The 21,522-nt window shown below is 44.6% G+C and overlaps 1 pseudogene; it reads right to left on the bottom strand.

The window, feature by feature from the left end:
• Positions 1-1,092: 1,092 nt before the first annotated feature.
• On the bottom strand, positions 1,093-4,778 carry LOC123039878 (probable leucine-rich repeat receptor-like protein kinase At1g35710; annotated as a pseudogene).
• Between the last annotated feature and the right edge of the window lie 16,744 nt (positions 4,779-21,522).

The following is a 21,522-nucleotide window of genomic DNA, read 5'->3' as shown; positions in this document are numbered from 1 at the left end:
CAGTAGGAATTCAATCAATACGATAGATGCATTCATTCGACAACAATGACTCCAAATAGAGGTGTTTCTTATAATGATTAGATTTAGTTCTTGGTAGAACAATTCCAAAGTTTGTTGGAGGGATACAAACATCAAGAGATGACAAGGAAAATATGAAAAACTAGGGATTACTCTAAATGTTAATGGTGTTACAAATAGGGCTTGAACCTCAATTGCATTGTCCTTCAACTGTCAAACACTTCTACGAAAGTATATTGATATTTTCACTAAGGCTTGTGTTTTACGTAAAGCTTGTGTACAATGTGATGAATGCCAAAGCTAAGGTCTGTATGAATCAAATCAAATAACGAGTTGCAAGAAAGGAAGTGTTGGACAAAGCCACCAAACATAACATTGTATTTTAAATCTAGCCGCGCAAATGCACAGGTCACAACGCACTAGTTAATAAAGAAAGCATAATTGTAATCTTGCTAAATGTGAGGCTGATCATGGAATGGACAAGAGGGTTCATCAATGTTTAGATTTTCTCTGGATCTCTGTAAAATAATATTTGGGAAAAATTATCAAGGGATGAAAATGAGTGGAATCGGGAAAATTTGAAAATAAGATAAGAGCTAATAGATTTAGATTATGGGACATATACCACGATGTTTTTGACCTTTGACCATCACACGCCAAAGTCTTTGCCAATAACTTAATACAAAAAATAGGGGAGGGGGAGTCTACAAAGTTAGTCATGTTTTCTCAAGATGTAAATGTTGACTAGTTATTTAGATTAATATTAATGCAGCCTTAAATATTATAAAATAATACAGACAGAGAAAAATTAACATGATAAAAGAATATATAGCAAATTTAGCCACGTAAATGCGCAGGAAACATGGCTAGTTTAATATAAATATGGCATGAAATAAGCAAAAATTTATGATACGTTTTGGGCATACCACATACTCTCTTAGGGAGCCTTCAATGCTTCAATACTAACTAATGTGCTTAATTTAAATGCAACTATCACATTGTACAATGTTAAAAGAAAATCAAGTTGTTTGTTAATGGCAGTATGTTTACATTACAAATTTGCTAGTGCCATATATACAGTCTGAATTATATGTTTATTGCTAGCTATAGACGAAACTACTCTTCTTAAGAAAGTAGGTATGTTGGTTGCAAAGAAGAAACAACATGACATGAAGTCATCATCCATGGCCATAGGGACTACTATGCAGGACTAGTTAGGACAACATGCAGATAATCAACATGGCCTTCACATGCTTTCATATCAGATAGCTCATCACTGGCTTGTCGTGCTGTTGGTCTGCGTGACGGATTTGGGTCCAGGCACTGTACTGCAACATTGAGCATGCAGTATATTTCTCTAGCGGCTTCAGCATCTGGGAGCACAAGCCTCGAGTCCAACAGATCATGTAGACAAACATCATTATTCTTGGTGCCCAATGAGAGGGATGAGAGCAAGTCGCCCGGATGGGATCCCATAAATATCTCCAGGATCAGCACCCCAAAGCTATATACATCACATTTCTCCGTCACATTCTTTGTATATGCTAGCTCTGCAATGAATACAAGTTTATTAGTATATGTGTTAACTACAGAGTTCAATATCATGATCAAACACATTACAATTAACATGATCATATGTATGGAGTGCACAAATTAGTTGATATATGGTTTCATTTTTCTATACCTGGGGCAATATATCCCTTCGTCCCAGCAAGCCTTGTGAGATTCTGACCACCAATATTGAGAATTTTAGCCATGCCGAAGTCGGATATGCATGCTCTAAATTCCGGATCGAGCAAAATATTTTTGCTTGTTATATCTCTATGGACTATTGGTGATGAACAATCATGATGCATGTATGCCAAAGCCTGGCCCACGTCCAACACAATATGTGTCCTCCTTCCCCAGTCCAACTCGATTGCCCTTCCATTGTTTGTCAATATTTTTGCTAAGTCTCCTCTCTCCATATATTCATAGATAAGAAACCTTCCTTGGCTACAGGAACAATACCCAAATAGTTTAATGATGTTTCGATGCCGAATTTGCATTAGTGCATTGATTTCACGATTGAACACTGCTTCGTTCACCCTATACTCATCTTCTATCATGTGTATCTTCTTCACTGCAAATATTTCAGATGTGGGAAGTCTAGCCTTGTAAACAAATCCATATCCCCCGGCTCCTATGCAATGTATTTCGCTAAAATCATTGGTTGCTTCGACAATTTGCTTGAACACGTCTGCCCCATCAAAACTCCAAATAGAGAAGAGGTTTTCTTGTGTTACATTAATGGTGTTAATTGTAGTGGATTTCTTCCTTTCATGTTGAATCATAAGTATCACCACAATAAGAACAAGAGATATCAGTGCAGGAACTATGGCTAGTACAAGTGCATTGTATACTTTCCTTCTCCCTTTGCTCTGAGTCGCACCACTACTACAAGGGGGAAATCCTTTCACTTCCCCACACAACATCTTATTATGGATGAACCATTGTATTGGAGCTTCTTGGAAGATCTTACTCCCTGGGACTGGTCCTTCCAATTCATTATAAGATACATCAATGGAAATCAAGCTTTCCATACTCTGGAAGGATTGAGGGACGGAGCCATTAAGTTTATTGTGTGAAATGTTCAAAGTATCTAGCATGATCAGGCCACTTAGTTGGCTTGGTATTGCCCCAGTAAATGAATTGTCACTTAAATCCAACATGTATTGTAAGTTGTGCAATAACCCTAGGGTGGCTGGGATGCTTCCTTTCAAGCTATTTTTGCTCAAATTAAATGAGTGAAGCTTTAAACAATTCCCAATTGATTCATGTACCATACCACTTAGGTTATTTGATGACAAATCCAACAGCTCCAGATTGGACAGTGCTCCAATTTCTTGTGGTATGCTTCCATTGAGCAAATTGTCTGCAAGGCTCAATTGGAACAAAAAAATTAGATTGCCTAGTTCACTTGGAATATGTCCTTCAAGCTTGTTTGATGAAAGGTCAAGCAACCCTAGCCAAGGGAGTCGCCCCATACTTGTGGGTATTTCCCCTGTGAGGTTGTTGTTTGAGAGGCGTAGCATGGTAAGATTACCACATTCCCTCTAGTGAGATGATAATTGTCCAAATAGTTTATTTGAGCTCATATCCATATAGAGAAGATTTGGATGAACTCCTAACTCAGAAATGTCTCCTTTTATTTCATTTCTTTCCAGACGAACTCTAACCAGGCTTTTGCAGTGTACCAAACTTGATGGCAGTGGTCCAATCAGATTGTTATCATATGCAGTAAAATGCTTCAGCCGACCTCCGGAACACAACCCAGGTGGCAGGGGACCAGAGAGATTGTTACCGTCGAACTGCAAATTTTGGAGATCCTTTAAGGTGCCAATTTCTCGTGGAACATGTCCAGAGAATTGATTATCATCGAGGTATAACATAGTGAGCTTAGTCAAAAAACCAAAGATATTAGGGATAGGACCCATGAGATGGTTATCACTGACGCGAAAACCAGTGAGATTAATCAAACTCCGAAAGGTATTGGGAATAGAACACATTAGTTTGTTATAGCTAAGATCCAGGTCTTCTAGATTTACTAGGTAACCTAGTTCTTGAGGAATACAACTGGAAAGTGTGTTATTCCATAGATACAACTGAGTGAGGTTAATCAAACTCCCAAATGTACTGGGAATGGAGCCTATGAAATTGTTGGAGCTAAGATCCATCATTTTTAGATTCACCAGGTAACCTAATCCTCGAGGAAGATATCCAGAGAATTGATTATCATGAAGGTTCATGCTAGTGAGGTTAACCAAACTCCCAAAGGTATTGGGGACGGTGCCCATTAGTTTGTTGTAGCTAAGACCCAAATATTTTAGATTCACCAGGTAACCTAGTTCTTGAGGAATACATCCAGAAAGTTCATTATCCGATAGGTACAGGAGAACAAGGTTAATCAGACTCCCAAAGGTATGTGGGATGGAACCCGTGAGTTTGTTTATGCCAATAGACAACTCCCGTAAATTTACCAGATAACCTAGTTCTGAAGGAAGATGTCTAGATAACTGATTAACATCAAGGTACAAGATAGTGAGCTTAGTAAGATTCCCTAAATTTCTTGGAATGGAGCCTGTAAGGTTGTTGCAGGTAAAATCTAACCTGACAAGCTTCTTTAGGTAGCCAAGTTCACCCGGGATGGGACCAAACAAGTGATTGGCAGATAAGTTAAGCGTCACGAGATTTCCTAGTTCTCCTATTTGCCTTGGTATTTCACCAGAGAGTTCATTTTGCTGGAGCATTAAGCACCGTAGTTTTTTCAATGATGCTAAAGCAGGTGATAAAGGGCCCCTTATCTGATTGCGTTGAAGAAGCAGGAACCGGAGGTCTCTGAGTGACACAATGCCGGGAGGGATCCTCCCGGTGAGCCTGTTGTGTGAGAGTTGGATGCTCGTCATGGTCGCCAACGCCGTGAAGTTGAGGGCGTCGAGCTCTCCTCTCAGCCGCAGCCCACGTAGAGAGATCTTGGTGATCACCTCTTGGTGGCTTGCTTGATGCTTGCTGCACTCGATGCCATACCAGCTGCAGGGCCATGTGCTAGTATTGTTTCCCCTTGACCATGAGTGCAGCTGGGCTGGGTGGCTTTGGAGCGTGGCTTTCCAGGCAAGGAGCGCTCCTGCTTGTTCTTGCAGGGATGGCACTGCCTTGGCCTGGAGAAACGTGGCAAGTAAGAGAGTGAGTGAGAGGAGCAGTAGGAGAGGGGAGGCCTCCATGGCCAGTCGCATAGCAGGAGTCGCTAGCTGTGGTAGGAGCTGGCTCTTAAGTGTACGCCTGTGATTGTGGAACCACACCTCAGTATATATATGCCAAGTTCCTGGCATACGGCTCCTCTGGCCATTTCGCCGGCCCCGGGTTCGTCTGGAGCACTGTCACCCAGTCATGCGAAACTTCGTTCGCTCGATCGGGTCGCGACGACACAAAGGTCCTCAGCAAACTAATTTTACAGAAAAAGTATGGCGCACTCCCCGTGAGCCAGTCACGGTCACCTAGTTGTTTTTGGCGGTCTTGGTCGCCCACTCGCCGAAAGAACGTAAAATTCTGATTCTTGCACACACACGGTCGTCAGGATGGTCATTCTTTGCAATATAACAGTACAATTTTGGATAGCAGGTACTGAGCTTTCGGGAGTTTAAAAATAAAAAGGCCACGTACTGTTCCTTGTACATATACCTTTTCCTTTGTTGCTCTTGCATGAGACGGAAACCACCATAGAAAAGCTGAGCATTGGATTCGCGTGCTGCTCATTTCTAGAAAACTTGAGCTACAACCTACAAGTGCACTGAGCTTGTACCGTCTTTAAAAAACTTCAGTGCGGTTGTCCCAAATTGTGACCCGGCTTATACCTGATGCTAAAGCTACATGCATATCACACTCAGCTTATCCTGGAGGAGAGACAACTATAAGTTTAGCAAAGCTCGAGTAATATTGTCCATAACTAGCTCGCTCTCAGTTCGAGTTTTACAGAGATTTTAGACGTGTCAGTTTGTTGTCAAAGAAAGGACCCAGAGTTTTGTGTATACTACTCCCTCCGTTCCAAAATAGATGACTCAACTTTGTACTAATTTTAGTATAAAGTTTGGTCAACTATTTTGGAACGGAGGGAGTAGTTATCAGCAGTACTGTCCATAAATAGAACGTATCTCAAGGATTTTAGACCTAACAGTTTATGCAACGAGGTTAGCACTGTTGGATCCTCTAAAAAATAGATCTGTTGGATCATGACATGTATAAAACACTCGTGGAGGTGGACAAAGCAGCGAGCAATCACATGCATGAATGCTCCCCAAGAACCATTATTCACCCTCGTTCATGCAAGTCATCATAGGAGGAGGTTCTGGATGCCTGCTCTCGCGGTGCGGCCGGCACACGAGTCTTGTCAGGATGGGAAGACCTAGAGAGGGCGCAAAGCTCTAGAGATCATTGGGACTGGCTATATTTTGTCTCTGAGAGGGCGGACTCTTATAGAACCACAATGAGCCAATAGTGTCACGTGCATGTCGCGTCTAGCAGACCGCTTCCCAATTGCTTAGGTAGAAAATACAACGTTATATATTGATCTAACTCCCTCTCTACTTCCAGCGTGAGACTAAAATTCCACCAGTTGCTATGCATGAGTGGGCCTTATGGATGTTCCAATAATTAATTTAATTGTTATATGGGCCTAGCCTAGTTTATCCAACACCTTTTCATTTTGTTGTCAATGGGCTATCTCGGTTACTGCCACAAGAGATCAACCGAACCGAAATCATTGGTTGAGGAGTACCCCTTGTAAAGGTCACTCTCACTTTCTTTGATGCTGATAAATGGCACACTGCATATGCAACACTTGACACAAGCGGGGAGTTGTGTGCTTTTTTCATAGATTCATTTTTTTATGTGTTATCTCTTGAACCGTGCATCTGAATCATGAAGTCTTTTCACCGTTGAGTTTCTCATGTTGAAATCTCTATAACTAGATCTCATGTTAATAGGTTTGGACAAAAAATATTATCCTGAAAAAAACAGGAACCAAAAATGAACATAAAAAGGCGGAAATGGGGGGAAACGGAAGCACATATGTGCTTCACATGAAAGCATATTTTTGTGCATTTTCACTTTTGGAGAATCACAATTGTTCTTCACGCGGAAGCACGGTTGTGCTTCACCATGAAGCAAATTACGCTAATCACTTTTTAAGTTTTAGGAAAGCACAGTTGTACTTCAGGCGTATGCACAGTTGTGCTTCACCGTGAAGCACAAATGTGCTTTTCACATGATGAGCTTCACGCGAGAAAAAATTGATCTTTTTCTGTTCTAAAAAAATTGATCTTTTCCAGAGAAAACCTAGGAAAAACCAAGTAAAAAATCTGAAAACCCCTAAACCTACAAAAAAAAATTGCGTGCAAAACAAAGTGGTCCCACGGGTGTGCCCTGAGCGCTATACAAGGCTGCGCTAGGACGCACCACGTGACAGCCTGGGAGCGTGCCAGCTGGAATCGCCTTCAAGGGGTATCCACTAACTAGTCGCTGCCGAGATCAACGTGTGACAAATCCAAGAGTTAAAATTACATCGCTAAAGCCCGAGAATTTCACATCTCCTTTTTTTGGAGTACATACTTGACTCGGATGTTTCCTATTTGACGCATTTTGCATCAAATATGCATCTCCTTTTTTTGGAGTACATACTTGAAACCAGAGTTTCCTATTTGACGCATCTAGCATGAAATATGTGCCTAATCACACGGGGCAATCAAAACGGGTTGGTCCATTTAGCTATACATTTCTTCCCTGGTTTTTTAGAATGTTCTGAAAGGTTCTAGTTCAGTTTTACTGGTTTTTTTCGTTTTTATTTTTTATGTTGTTTCTTTACTGGTATTTCTTTGATTTTTAAAAAAAATTGCAAAATGTTCCCTTTATAAAAATATTCATACCTTTCGAAAAAAATTAGAATTTCAAAAATGCTCATGTCTTCAAATTTTGTTTATAAATTTAAAAAAAATACTTTTCAAAAAATTTCAGCATTTTCCAAAAAATGTTCCTAATTTCGAAACATACTCGCAATTTAAAATATGTTTGGAATTTCAAAAAAGTTCACATTTTTTAAAATTGTTCGCACTCTCAAAAATGTTTGGAATTAAAAAAATATTTTTTCAAAAAAAATCATGATATCAAAAAGTTTGAAATTTCAATAAAATGTTCACATTTTCAAAAAAAATTCGAAAATCAAATGATTTTTACTTTTCTAAAAACAATTCCCAAATAATATTCACGTGTTTAGAAAAAACAATGTGAATTTTTTAAAACTTGAATGGAAAAACGCTACGGTTTCTAGTTTGCTATAGTCCTCGGTCTGCTACAGTCGACCCCACTACAGTACACAGCATAGCCACATGGGTCAGCCCAGCTGGGGGTGCCATGTGTCATGTGTGAAAGGGCGCCAGTTTGACCCACGCGCGCTAAATAGGAGGTCCCGAGCGAGTGCTGACCAAGCAAACAAAGTCAAAGGTGTGATAGGCCAATTGCTTAGCCCATTCAAATGCTCCCTTATGTCAGGACATAAGTATTTAGTAGAAGAGGCCAAGTATGTGGCGATAATCCTGGCTAGGGAGATTGTAGGCTTTAAACAAAAATACCAAGGGGCAACCAGTTTTGCAGAACATATGAAGAGCCGAAAGTTTCAGTGAGTCTACCCAGGATAAAAGCAAGAACCGCCCCATGGATTGGTCGGGGAACAACTTGTCAACTAAGGATAAAGATGTCCGGATCAAATCATCAATTGGAGATGTATCCATTGGATGGGATAAGCTAAGTTGATCAACCAGAAGATTCATGGAGGAATTGGCTTTGGACATCTAAGTTATTTAATTGGGTCCCTCTGTGCAGGGCACAGGTGGAGCCTAATTACATTCCCAGATGGCTTCTGTGCAAGATTAGTGGAAGTTATATACTTTTGAGTATGTTGATGAAAACTGCATTTATTTTGAGTATGTTGCCGAAATTGTTTGCTCAGACTTTTAGCATAGATACGTCCAATGCATTACGAAAAAGGGTTTTCTCCCGCTTTATATTATAAAGCATAACTGCAATACATCCTAGAGACGATACAAACTCATGCCACCAACGCACACAACGAACACAACACACACACCCAAGGCAAGATACAAAGGTGCCGGGCACCGAAACACCACTCCACCGACCACCAACCTAACTACGAATATGCAAAGGAGACCGCTTGGAGCCAGCAGAGACCTCCATCATGACAAACCACCATGGAGGGGTGAAACGGACAACGACAAAGTCAGGACTCCAGAGCGGTGCCTCCCAGAAGGTAACGACCATAGAGCCGCCACCGCTCGATCCAGAGATCAGATTTTCACCTGGAGGGAGACGGAGGGAGAGGGAACGCCCGACGGAGCCTTCAGGAAGGGTACGACATCACCGACGCCGCCACTGTCGGCAAGAACACGGCTGGACAGGTGATATACCCTAGCGCTCACCTCCCTCCGACGCACCCTAGCTTTGCCAACCACCCACAAACAAGCCACCCGCGTGGCCATGGCTGCTTGCCCGCACCTGAGACGCAAGCTCCGCCCAAGAACGTCGCGCCTCCCGCCACCCGGGCCGCCGCTCGACATATGGACCTCCCCAAGAGCATCCAAAGTGACCAGCTTTGGTCCGAGAGGACACCCAAAACCGATGCAACCGCAGCCCGCGTCCCGCCTTGAACTTCCCGGAGCTGCCGCCACACACAAACAGATGGGGAATGGGGAGGAGGGGGAGCGGACGCATCACGACCGGCACATCTCGTGCCGGCGACGGGCAGCCTGAGCGACGGCGCCGCCCATCCCTCCCACCAACCTCCCCACCGACACCCACTGTGCCGCCCCACCGCGGCGGTCGAAGCAGATCCGCACAAGGCCACCGACGAAGGTCCGTCCACCGGCAAGGGGACCTCGCAGACCACCACGTACCACCAAGATTGCTCACCGGGGAGTCCAACCACGCCGCTCGCTGTCGTCCAGCCACCGGAGCTAGCTGGAATCCGGCCAACACGTCCGCCAAGCCCGCCGCAGCTGCGCCGCCACCCCTACCAGCCACAGGCCGAGGCAAGGGCGGCCGCCCGTAGCCCAAGTCATCCTGTACCCGCGCCACTGGCCAGGCCGGACCTGTAGCAGCCGCCGCTGCCTAGAGCAGCCACCACCGCTGGCCCACCAGCGCGCACCACCAGCCATCCGCGCACACAACCGCCCGGTGAGATCCAGGTCGGGCCGCGACCTAGACCGCCGCCGCCAGCGCTGTAGGGACTCCCGCCACCTTCCAGCCGCCCAGCCGCCGAATCTGCGCGTCACCGCCACCGGGAACCCCGCCGGACCCCGCGCCCCCACGAGCAGCGTCGCCCGCACCACCGGAATCCCGAACAGGGGAGGGAGGGAGATGTCCCGCCGCCGCCCGCGGCGCACAGGCTTCGCCCAGCGGCGCGCTCCGACGGTAGCGAGGGGGAGGAGGAGCCGAGAGGGGGAGCTTGGGCAGCGGCGGATCTAGGGTCCCAGACGCGCGCGGGGGGCGCGTCGCCACGTCCAATGCATTACACCTTCATCAATGAGAAGACGTGATTTTGCATCATGAATGTATCCAAAAGAGATCACAAAGAAAATTTCAACGTTAGTCTATTAGTTAAACATCAAGTTTATGTTTATTAATTTAGTATAAACATCAAACCTTTATTCTCCAAACCTTGAGAAAGATCGTCACCCCAGCCTGTAAATCAGGTGAAACCTTTATGTTTTGGGGTGTGTCTAGGGCACATCTAGATGTGCTCTAGTTATTGCACATCTGAGTGAGTGAATCAAGCACAAAGAGAAAAAGAAAAAAGAAAAAGAAAATTTCCACACAAATCTCGACGTAAGATCAATGACATAGGACTTAGATGTGCAATACTTATAGCACATCTAGATGTGCTTTAGCAAAACTGTTTTGTTTATTATTGCTGGTTCTACAAAGAACCCGAAATGTCCGCTGATAATAGGCTATCCGTTACTACAATTATCGTCACAATATCCCCCCCCCCCCCCACGCACACACACACACCCACTGATTTCCTCCACTATGTGTTTGTAAAGCCATTTCGTAACAAAATTCACCCTAATATAGCAAAACTCTGATTGCATCCCATATCCAATTATTTTCATGCTATCCGTATTTCATAAACAAATCTTGTGTGACCATATTGAAATGTTCGCGATTAACAGAGACCAAATAAAGATAGAAAACATAAGACCAACTAAAGGCAATGGAAAATAGCGGCAAGCCCCCAAATCAGCTATAGTGAAGCTATAACGGGCTAAAGTGGGCTATAGCGGGCTATTTGCGAAGGCGACCATTTAGCGGCACCCTCCTGAAAAGGCTATAGTGGGCTATAGCGGAGCTATAGCCGGCTATTTAAAACTATGCTAAAAACCATGTCACACATAGGTACACTTCCTTCAAAGCGGAAAACATTTTATTTTAATCATGAAATGAGAGAGAAATATTGTCAACATGTACAAAATATCCAGCTCGCGTCATATGCTTGTTAGACACAGAAAAAAAGAACCAGATTGTTTTAATCAAATAGGTAGCAGAGGTTCGTAGCCTTAGGCATGTGTCACATTGTGTTTGTTGGATGCCCGATAGTGTTTGTGAGAATTTCAAGAGTCAAAAATGGGAAAGATGTGATAGTGCACCAGAAAATGGATGACTTGGCATGGCCACTATCAAATTTTCTTTGTTAACTTTTCTAATTCTGTGTTGAATTTCAATACGATATCCATTGATTGACTACATTGCAGAATATATCTAATGCACTATTCTAATAATTAAAAGTAGGCTGCCGTCCCAGACAATTAGTTTCCGAACAGTAAATAGAAGCACCATCCGAATACAAAAATCCTAATCTTAGTTTCTTAAAGAATTCTAGGCATGATCGAGCGCGTATGGTACATGATAATAATGCACCGATCCCATCAATAGAAAATAAGGGTACATATATATATATATATATATATATATATATATATATATATATGACTTAATTTGTTTGGTCGATCATGTCAATTCATTAGATAAGCCCGTACAAGCCTGGCATGCACGTACGACTGCCTTTGGGGTCTAATTTAGGGGCACTTGAGCTTGCCGGTCTTGGAGTTTTTCAAGTTGGCGTACCAGGGGCATTCGTTACGGGTTGCCTGGCTGGTGCCGGAGGGGACACAGTTGCACTTGCCGCAGCAGATGTTGCACATCCTGTTGCACATCTTGTTCTTCCAGTTCTTCGCACACCGAGCCTTGCACGCCGACGGGCAATCTGCACACGGCAAGATTCATATCAGTTCTTATAGATGAATTGTACGTGCATATTGTCATTGATTTAATTAACCAGACTAAACATATTATTAGTTGATCGAGGACATATGCATGCATTCACGTCCGTACCTATCTTGGATGATGACTGCGCATCCGCAACCATGAGAAGCGCGACAAGAAGGAGGAGGAGGGTGACGGCGGCGAGAGGCTTGGAGGATGCCATGGATGGAGCTCCCTGGTTCAGGAGATTAAGTGTCCAAGCTTGGGTCAATTGCTGATCGAGTATGCAACTTGGCCAGGCGAGCAGCATATATATATAGAGATGAAATGGAGCAATTAACGGGGCATGTAACTTCTGATTGGATCTCATTTGCTGTCATTGATAGAGCGTACGTTGGGGTAAGGATTAATTATAGGAACATAAAACGCTAATTAGGATGGCTGCAGATCGAGCAATAAACTGGCATTTGTCTCCATTTCTGTTTCCCATCACCTTAAATCAGTTTGCTACCTTAATTGTGTGATCCGAATTAAGTTGTACCCCTAAAAGCCTGAAAGATATATGGAAGAGTTTAATTCCCTACCCATGCACGATGGATCGTTCGATCTGGACGGCAGACAGTTTTGATTGTTCCCCAAGCTTTCCTTTTGTTGCACTAGATGTTGTTTCATTGTTGTTGTTTTTATACAAAATTGCCGTTTCATTGTTGTTGGGCTGATGGTCCCTTGGAAACAAAATGTACAAAAGAAAATTCTTCTTTGGGTCATTGCACATGGTTCAAAATCCCCCATTGTGCATGCTTTTGCATACCATCACTAGCAAGTGGGTGTGCGATTGTGTTGATCGTATTCAGACCCACAACTTTTTGACCGTTGGGCTAGTTAGCATCTGTTGTGCGAAGCATCCGGTCGTGACTGGTGAATCCACCAGCACTTGAATTTCAAGCAAGGCTTGGGCCTCTAGAAATGGTGGATCAAGTAGAGATGGGGATCAAAGATTGATTTCCATTTAGATCGCGGTCAAACCCGAGATCTGGGTCGACTTTGCTCTTACACGGATAAGGGATGTGGCAGCTGAATTAGGCAGGGCTTGGGGCCTCTAGAAACTATTGAGCGGAATAACATGCTTAAGGAACTAGACGATGTTTCTCTTTCGCACGGTCAGGACGTGATCTCTTGGGGGGTTATTGAGCCTGCGAGCAAATTTTATATCTCTTCCGCGTATCGTTCCTGTTGCGTAAGGGGTCACCGTCTCCCATTTTCGCCAAGTTTTGCGTGTTCAGCTCCTGGTAGAGTAGAGCTGAAGATTTTTCCTGTGGCAAATGATTAGGGGATGTTTGCCTATATGAGTGGAAATTGCAGAAAAGTATTCCTCGAATAGGCGTTGCTCGCTCTGTTGCACTCAAGAGGATATTTACCACATCCCTTATGGGTGCCCACCTCACCAGGTCATGTGGAGTTTGCAGCCTATGCTCTACTTATCTGTGACATGAACCCAACCAACTTCACAAGTTTTTTTGCCATCCTTAAAAGGCTTTTGAGCCCCTCTTATAGAACGATTTGGATTTGCTTTGTAGCTCAGCGCTGGGCGCTTTGGATGATTTGCAGTAAGCAGAGAAATTATCTGCGTCTTCGGTTGTCAACTTGTTCAAAATGGTTATTTCTTGTAGCTTTGGGCACCAATCGTGCAGAGGAGGGACAAGGTGAGGCTCCCCGTCCGACGCAAAGCGTCCAACTCTCACGGTATTTCTTGTGATCTGCACGTATCTATTAGTTAGTTATTGGGTGCTTTTGTTGAGGCATATGCACCGGCGATCAATGCGTATGGTCTACTTGGATGTTTCTTTTGTTGCGAAATAAAATCTTGCATTACTCGGAATTAAGTGTTGCAATCTCATCCAACAAGTATTATGTGGCTGCTATCTTTTTTGGTAACTTGGCATGGACGTCTAGTACTGATATACGAGCTTGTTATAAACCTTTGAGAACAATACATAAAATTGAAATACAATGGACTATCTGACATGATGTTCACGTAGTTAAATAAATGTTTCATACCATTCAAAAAAATGTTCAGTGCGTATTTGATTTTTTTAAACATTTTCAAATATGTATCTGGAAACTATTCATCATGTATTTTAGAAATGTTGAACGTGTATCAAAAAAATGTTACGTGTGTATAAGAAAAATGTACAACGTGTACTGAAAAAAGTCTACATGTGTTTGAAAAAAAAAGGAAAAAGAACAGAAAAGGAAGAAACCCGAAGAAAGACCGAAGAAAACAAAAACTATGAAAACCAATAACAAAAACACAAAAACATAAGAACACACACGAAAGCTTCTAAAACCAGGCCGAACCGGTTCATAGAAGCTTCCAAAACCGCTCCTCGCAGCTACGGTACTAGGTAGCCCATTAACCTCGTGCCAAAGGCAAAACCGAAAGATCTCTCGTACAGGCGAGATATAGACCAAGCGATGTATAGATGCACCCGAAAGCGTGAGCACTAGTGTGCTCTTCGGCCCAAATACATAGTTGTATGCTTTTGACTGGTCTAGTTTCTCGTACATCATCTCTATAAAAAAAGTTGGCCAGAAAAAAGGTTCTCCTCAAAGGACACCCCAATGTGTGACCACTAGTGCGCTAGGTTACTATACTTTGGTCCAGATCCATAGTTGTGTAGTACTTCAGGACAGAGCCAAACGTGCATGTCCTTCATCTCTAAGAACAGGTTGATTATAGAAGAAGAAGAAGAAAAATGGTTACCCTCAAAGGAAAATAGAAAAAAAATGGTAAGAACTCCTCTCGTTTTTTCAATACAATTCTCATTTTTTACGTGTGTATAACCCAGTAACTGTTCTAAAATCAGTTAAAATTTTGTTCATGCAACTTTAAAAAATGTGGATAGCAATCAACCAAATGTTCTGTTCCATTTAAAAAGTATTGATATGTTTGAAAAAAAATGTTCGTGACACTTTCAAAAAATGACATCATGTAAAAATAATAATTTCAAAAATATTTTGGCCATCCAAACAAATGTTCATGCATTTTAAAATTATGTTCATTGCATTTATAAAAACAACATGTCTATACAATGTAAAAAAGGTTTGGGTACTTTGGAAAAATGTTTCAAACCTTTCAAAACAATGTTTGTGTCATTTTATAAAGAAAATCAAGCATTCCAAGAATGTGTTCATGCATTTCAAAAGGATTTTTATACAATGTTCAAGTAGTTACAAAAATGTTTCATACAATACAAAAAATTGCTCAACATGCATTTGAAAATGCTTAACATTTACTTGGCAAATAATTGAAATATGTGTTTGGAAAACTACTAATAATTTGTTTGAGAAACATTCAAGGTGTATAGACAAAATGTTATGTGTGTAGAAGAACAATGTACAACATCTATTGGAAAAATCTACAAGTATTTATATAAAAAAAGTAAACCCCAAAAAAAGAATGAAGAAAACCTATGAAAACCTATAAGAAAAAGACAAGCAAGATAAGCTGCGCGGGTGCTTCTAAAACCGGACCCAGCCGTTTCATAGAAGCTTCCCAAAACAACCCTATCTGCTATAGTATTAGGGTCGCCTACTAACATTGCGCTAGAGGCGAACCCGAAGGATCTCTCGATTCGGCCAAATATAGACCTGGCGATGTATAGATTCACTCCAAAGGGTGATCACCAGTGTGTAGGCTATTATACTTTGGCCCACTTACATACATGTGTGCTTTTCGGCTGGTCTAGTGCTTTTGGCTAATCTAGTTTCTAGTAGTTCATTTCTAAATAAAAAAGGTTATCTTAAAGGAACATCTTATATAAAAAAAGTGGGAAGAGCTACTATTAATTTATCCCTAAAAAGATAAATAATATCAATTTTTAGGCGAAAACAACCCCGTAACTGCTTTAGATAGAAGTGAAGATTTGCAATCATATTTTGGTTCATGCAACTTTTACAAATATTGATGCATTCAAATATACTGTTTCGTGCCATTTAAGAAATTTTGAAGCATTTGACAAGAATGTTCGTGATGTTTTATAAACCGTACACATGTTTAAAGATTATGTTCGTCAATTTGAAAAATAAATTATACATGGTTGGACCCCTTAAAGGGGGAACCCACAAGCACAAATACTTATTGGTCATGGTGGATAAATTCACCAAATGGATAGAGGCCAAGCCGGTTACAACGGCAGAATCCGGACCTGTGATAGACTTCATATCCGGGGCAGTACACCGCTTCGGCGTCCCCCACAGCATCATCACTGATAACGGCACGAATTTCACGGTCGACGAGGTTAAACTCTGGTGCAAAAACATGGGCATCAAGCTCGACTACGCTTCAGTCTACCATCCTCAAACTAATGGTCAAGTGGAACGAGCAAATGGTCTAATCATGAGCGGCATCAAACCCAGATTAGTGTGGTCCCTCACGGAATCTAACACGCATTGGGTAGAGGAGCTCGATTTCATACTCTGGGGGCTGCGGACCACGCCAAACCGCACAACCGGATTCACACCATTTTTTATGGTATACGGCGCTGAGGCAGTTTTGCCCTGCGACATAATTCATGACTCACCTCGCGTGCGCATGTACGAGGAAAGAGAAGCCGAGTTAGATCGGCAGGACAGTTTGGACGCTTTAGAGGAGGAGTGCGACGTGGCAAAATCCCGTTTCGCATTTTATCAACAGCAGGCTCGAAGATATCAAAGCAGAGAAGTACGGGCCAAAACTTACAACGTTGGCGAGCTAGTTCTACACCTGCCGGACAAGAAAAAGGACAAACTTAAGCCCAAATGGGAAGGTCCCTTCATCATTGACCAAGTCCTTACCGGCGGTGCATACCGTCTACGCAACGCATCTGACAACCGACTCGAGCCAAACCCATGGAACGCAGCCCGTCTCCGAAGATTTTACGCCTAGCGCCGGACTCAGGGTTCGTCTCCTTCCTCCGTCCACCTTTCATATTTTTTCGATGTCTTTGTTTTCCCTCCTTTCTCCTCTCCTTTCTTCAACTCAAACCTCTCGAGGGCTGATTTGCGCTTTGTTCGCACTTACTCGATGTGCTACTCGCACTCGTTATACCTGGGGGCTTCTTTAACAGAAGCTTATTTATACGGGCTTTATGCCCAACACATGTGTCATACTTCCGCATGTACCTTTTATTCACCATTATATGCATCGATATGACTTAAGTTCTGGCCAAGCTGGGTTGCCTGGCTCCTGTGCTTACCCCTACGTTCCCGATTGTTCGGCTAGGAGGTAAAGGGAGCACCTCTGCGATTGTTACTGCCGGGTCAGCCGGATGTGTACCTCAGACTGGGTGAAGCCGAAAGCTAGCGTTCTTAACAGAATATTCGGTCGGTGACTTGAAAGATGATTTATTACTTACTTATTTATTTGCCCCCAGATGCTTTCTCTGCTATTTTCGCAGTCTGGACATGCACTTTAGGGCATGCCTTCCCAGGGAAAAGAACCCTTAATGGAACTATTCTCCCTGGAAAATGTTTCTTACTAACCATGTAATATAACATAACTAGTTGGGCACTTGTCTGATAAAGCAATTATGACCCCGACGCCTTGTCTCCACGCATGCCCCGGTTTTTCTATAACCGTAAGGGTATTCAGACACACTCCGGACTGTTGGGTCCCGAGGTTGAAGTGAAAAGGTCCGCAAAGACAAACGATCTACAATCCGGCTAGAAGGCATTTTACTTGTCATTTCAAAATTACATCGTCAAACTGACTGATTGTACTCCTCTTCAATCCCATCTAACAGGCTGTCTAATTTACAGTCCTGTTAGGAATATTTCGTGGCCAGTTCTACTTGGCCGTACATCAGGCTCACAGGGATCTCCTTCCCGTCAGGCCCCGCAGGTCCGACCTCGGCCATGTGGTTTGGGTCAGCCTTCGGATACCGCGTCTTCACCATGGCCCAGGCCTCCCTGGCGCCTTGACGACAGGCCGATATCTTCCACAGACGGAGGCGTCGCCATGCTCCCTGAAGCTTCTCAGCAAGCCCTCCAAGGCCCTCGGGTAGGGAGACGGAAGGCCATAAAGCCTGCACGACGCCACTCATCACCTGCCGAACACGTTCGAGAAGTTGCACCAGCTCGGGAAGTTGGTCACCCGTTGAACCAGACATTTCCTCCGCAGGGCGACCTGTGAGCACACCTACAGAAATATTTATGTTAACTGACTTCCTCACCGAACTCTTCTTTTCAAAAGAGTTTGCTCAAGCACTTACTATAGATGCCGCGACGAAGCCGCTGATTCTCCTTCAAGGAGCCAGACAGCTGGGCCCGAACACCTTTCAGCTCTTCTCCAAGCTGGGTGTGGGCATCTTGGAGTTTGTTCCTCTCCTGCTGCACCTTCGTAAGCACCCTCTCGCCGGCCTTCAACTGGCGCAGTAGTTGTTGCTTGTCCGGATCTAGTCCGGCGCCCTCTGCAATATTATTGTCAGACTATACACACACGCCGCATTTTGTTAACTACTTCTTTTTTCAAAAATATGAATTACCAGAGGGGGTCTCCGTGGCTCCCCCGGCAGCGGCTAGTGCAGCCTCAAGTTGAGCCTTGCACTTTTGAAGCTCCTGAGACAGGTGGGTATTCTTCTCAGTAAGATCCTGCATAACAAATGATCCTTAAATCAGTTAGTTTAACTATTTTAAGTCTCGGGGGCTACTGGCATATATAGCCATTAAAATTCCTCACCCGTATGTCCTTTACATACTGCTCTGTGGCTTTGGTTAAACCATCTTGAGCAGCACGGAGGTGCGCGTCTCCCGCATTAAAGGCATTTAACGCCTCAGGAGAGAAACACGCGTCAAGAAGAATTGTCCGACGGCGCCTATGATTCATGGCGCTCTCCACCTCAGACCTGGTGGCGGACAACCTGTCGGCATCCTCCGTTGGAGGAGCGTCCGGCTCGCGCCTTGCGCTAGCCTCCCCTTCCGGACCAGGCGTTGGAGCCTGGCTGGCGGAGGCTTGGTGGGCACCCTCTCCGGACTCAGTCCGGCGAGCGCTTTTTCTCCTGGAAGAATCATGAGCATTAATATGCCTCCCAGGAGTTTTTCCCTTAAAGGACAATGGTGCACCATACCTTTGCGGCGACGTTTCAATTCGCGCCGCACTCCTCTTCCACCTGCTGGGCCGAACTGACCCCGTTTGATCAGTCGCCGCAGGCTCGGCTTCCTGCCGTGAAGGCACTGCCTGCCGAGCACCATTGGTGCACGGTGGTTAGAAATAAGCATTAACAAAGCAACGGTGTCAGAGCTTCGGTCGTACTCACCTGGGAAGCCGGACACAAACCAGGGTAGTCAGCCGTAATGGCGACCAAAGCATTATCTATGCTGAGCTAGTGGAACACCCCATCAATTAAATCCACCTTTATGTCCGGATCCTCTTCGGAAGCCGGATCAAGGGATCTTCCCGGATCCTCGGGTTGTCGGGCCGGACTGTGTATGCGCTCCACATCCCGACGCAGTTCCTGCGTCAAAATCATAGAGTAAGGCATTTAAACTTCGAAAGCACGGGTCGAATGAATAAACGTTCGCTTACCCAGCTCCGAGGGTTATTCATGGAGAACCCATTCAATGGGCTCGTCTGGAGAAAGTCTTCCTTCTCCCCCTTGTACAAGCCGGACAGGATCTTCACCAGATCCGCGGCCGATCCTGGCCCCTTGCGGCCATGACGGGTGGCGTCGTTCTCCCCGTTGAAGTCCCACATGGGGTGGCCCCTATATTGGAGCGGCTGCACCCCTCGCATAATTCACGTGGCCATGATTCCAATCATGGTCAATCCGGAGTGGGCCAGTAACCTAATCCGGCCCATCAGATAATGGACGCTCCCATCATCCTCCCGTTGAGGGCTCCGTGGGCGCCAACTCAGGCGTTTCTTCAAGGGGGCATTGCTGAACTCCGGGAGGCCGATCCAAACTGGATCCGGCAGAGGAGCGTCGTCCATATAGAACCATTCCGAAGGCCAATCTTCGGACGCCTTCTTCGGGGTGCCGGATGGATATCCGGTCCCGATGATGTGCCATATTTCGGCTCCGCCCACTTGATATATCGACCCCTCGTGAGAACGGGGTACGAGGCAAAACAATCTCTTCCACAGTGCAAAATGGGGCTCGATGCCCAGGAACAGCTCGCAAAGAGCTACAAAGCCTGCGATGTGCAAAATGAAGGCAGGTGTAAGGTGGTGAAGCTGGAGTCCGTAGAACTCCAGGAGCCCCCGGAGAAACGGATGTATGGGAAATCCAAGTCCCCTTATTAAATAAGGGACGAAGCATACCCGCTCCCCTTTGGAGGGGTTGGGAACGCTCTCCGCCTGCTTTCCACCCCGGAAGGTGGCCAGTCCGGCCCGAACCGGAACCATGAAGGCTGGGGGAAGATATCCCTCGGTTTGGAGCGCCACTAGCTCGCTGTGTGGAACTGAGCATCTCCCCCAATCTCCTGGCTTAGGGCTGGGAGCGCGAGAGGAGGAGCCGCGTCGGCTGTCCATGATAGAGTGGATTTTTGTCAGAGGCGCTTCGATGAGTACTTGCGGAAGGAGGATGGTGTGAGTTGGATCTAGATCCTCACCTCTCTTATAGGCGGCTCGTTCGCACAGCTGGGGGGAGAAATGTAAAAATACCCTAGCTTTTCGCATTCATACGACACGTGGAAGAAGGCCATTATTGGGTGTAGAAGCCAAGGAGCGCAACATTTATGAGGAAGCCGAACACTATTCGATAGGAACATGAAGTTGCAACGCCGAAGACAACATATGCGCCGGGCTCGTCGTCATTGAAGCCTGGTTCGGGGGCTACTGAGGGAGTCCCGGACTAGGGGGTGTCTGGATAGCCGAACTATCATCATCGGTCGGACTCCAAGACTATGAAGATACAAGATTGAAGACTTCGTCCCGTGTCCGGATGGGACTTTTCTTGGCGTGGAAGGCAAGCTTGGCGATACGGATATGTAGATCTCCTATCATTGTAACCGACTCTGTGTAACCCTAGCCCTCTCCGGTGTCTATATAAACCGGATGGCTTTAGTCCGTAGGACGAACAACAATCATACCATAGGCTAGCTTCTAGGGTTTAGCCTCCTTGATCTCGTGGTAGATCTACTCTTGTAACACATATCATCAATATTAATCAAGCAGGACGTAAGGTTTTACCTTCATCAAGAGGGCCCGAACCTGGGTAAAACATCGTGTCCCTCGCCTCCTGTTACCATCCGCCTAGACGCACAGTTCGGGACCCCCTACCCGAGATCCGCCGGTTTTGACACTGACAGACATCAACACTGTTTCTTGCGTTATATTTGTGTCATAACCTCGAGATAATAGGAAACACAGAGCATGAGAAGACGATCCGGGATCACACATATATGTTACACTTCCCTTTTGCTAGGGAGATATGTTACTTGCGCCATTTCTTTCTATTTATTTATTTTCTCCAGAAATTTGAAAAAGCAAATACAGAAGATGTCTAGATGCCCATCGGCCATTGGCATGACACTGGTCCATCCTCACTACTCACGCACGTCTGGATACATGCATTTGAGCGACAAGTAACATGGATCGGAGGGAGTATTAAAAGAACATAGATTTAATATTTGAATTTATTTTTAATTATGTTGTTGGAT

Source organism: Triticum aestivum, chromosome 2B (genome assembly GCF_018294505.1).
Source record: "Triticum aestivum cultivar Chinese Spring chromosome 2B, IWGSC CS RefSeq v2.1, whole genome shotgun sequence".
NCBI classification, from domain to species: Eukaryota; Viridiplantae; Streptophyta; class Magnoliopsida; order Poales; family Poaceae; genus Triticum; species Triticum aestivum.
The sequence above is the reverse complement of the archived record's forward strand: the minus strand, read 5'-3'. Positions and strand labels throughout refer to the sequence as shown.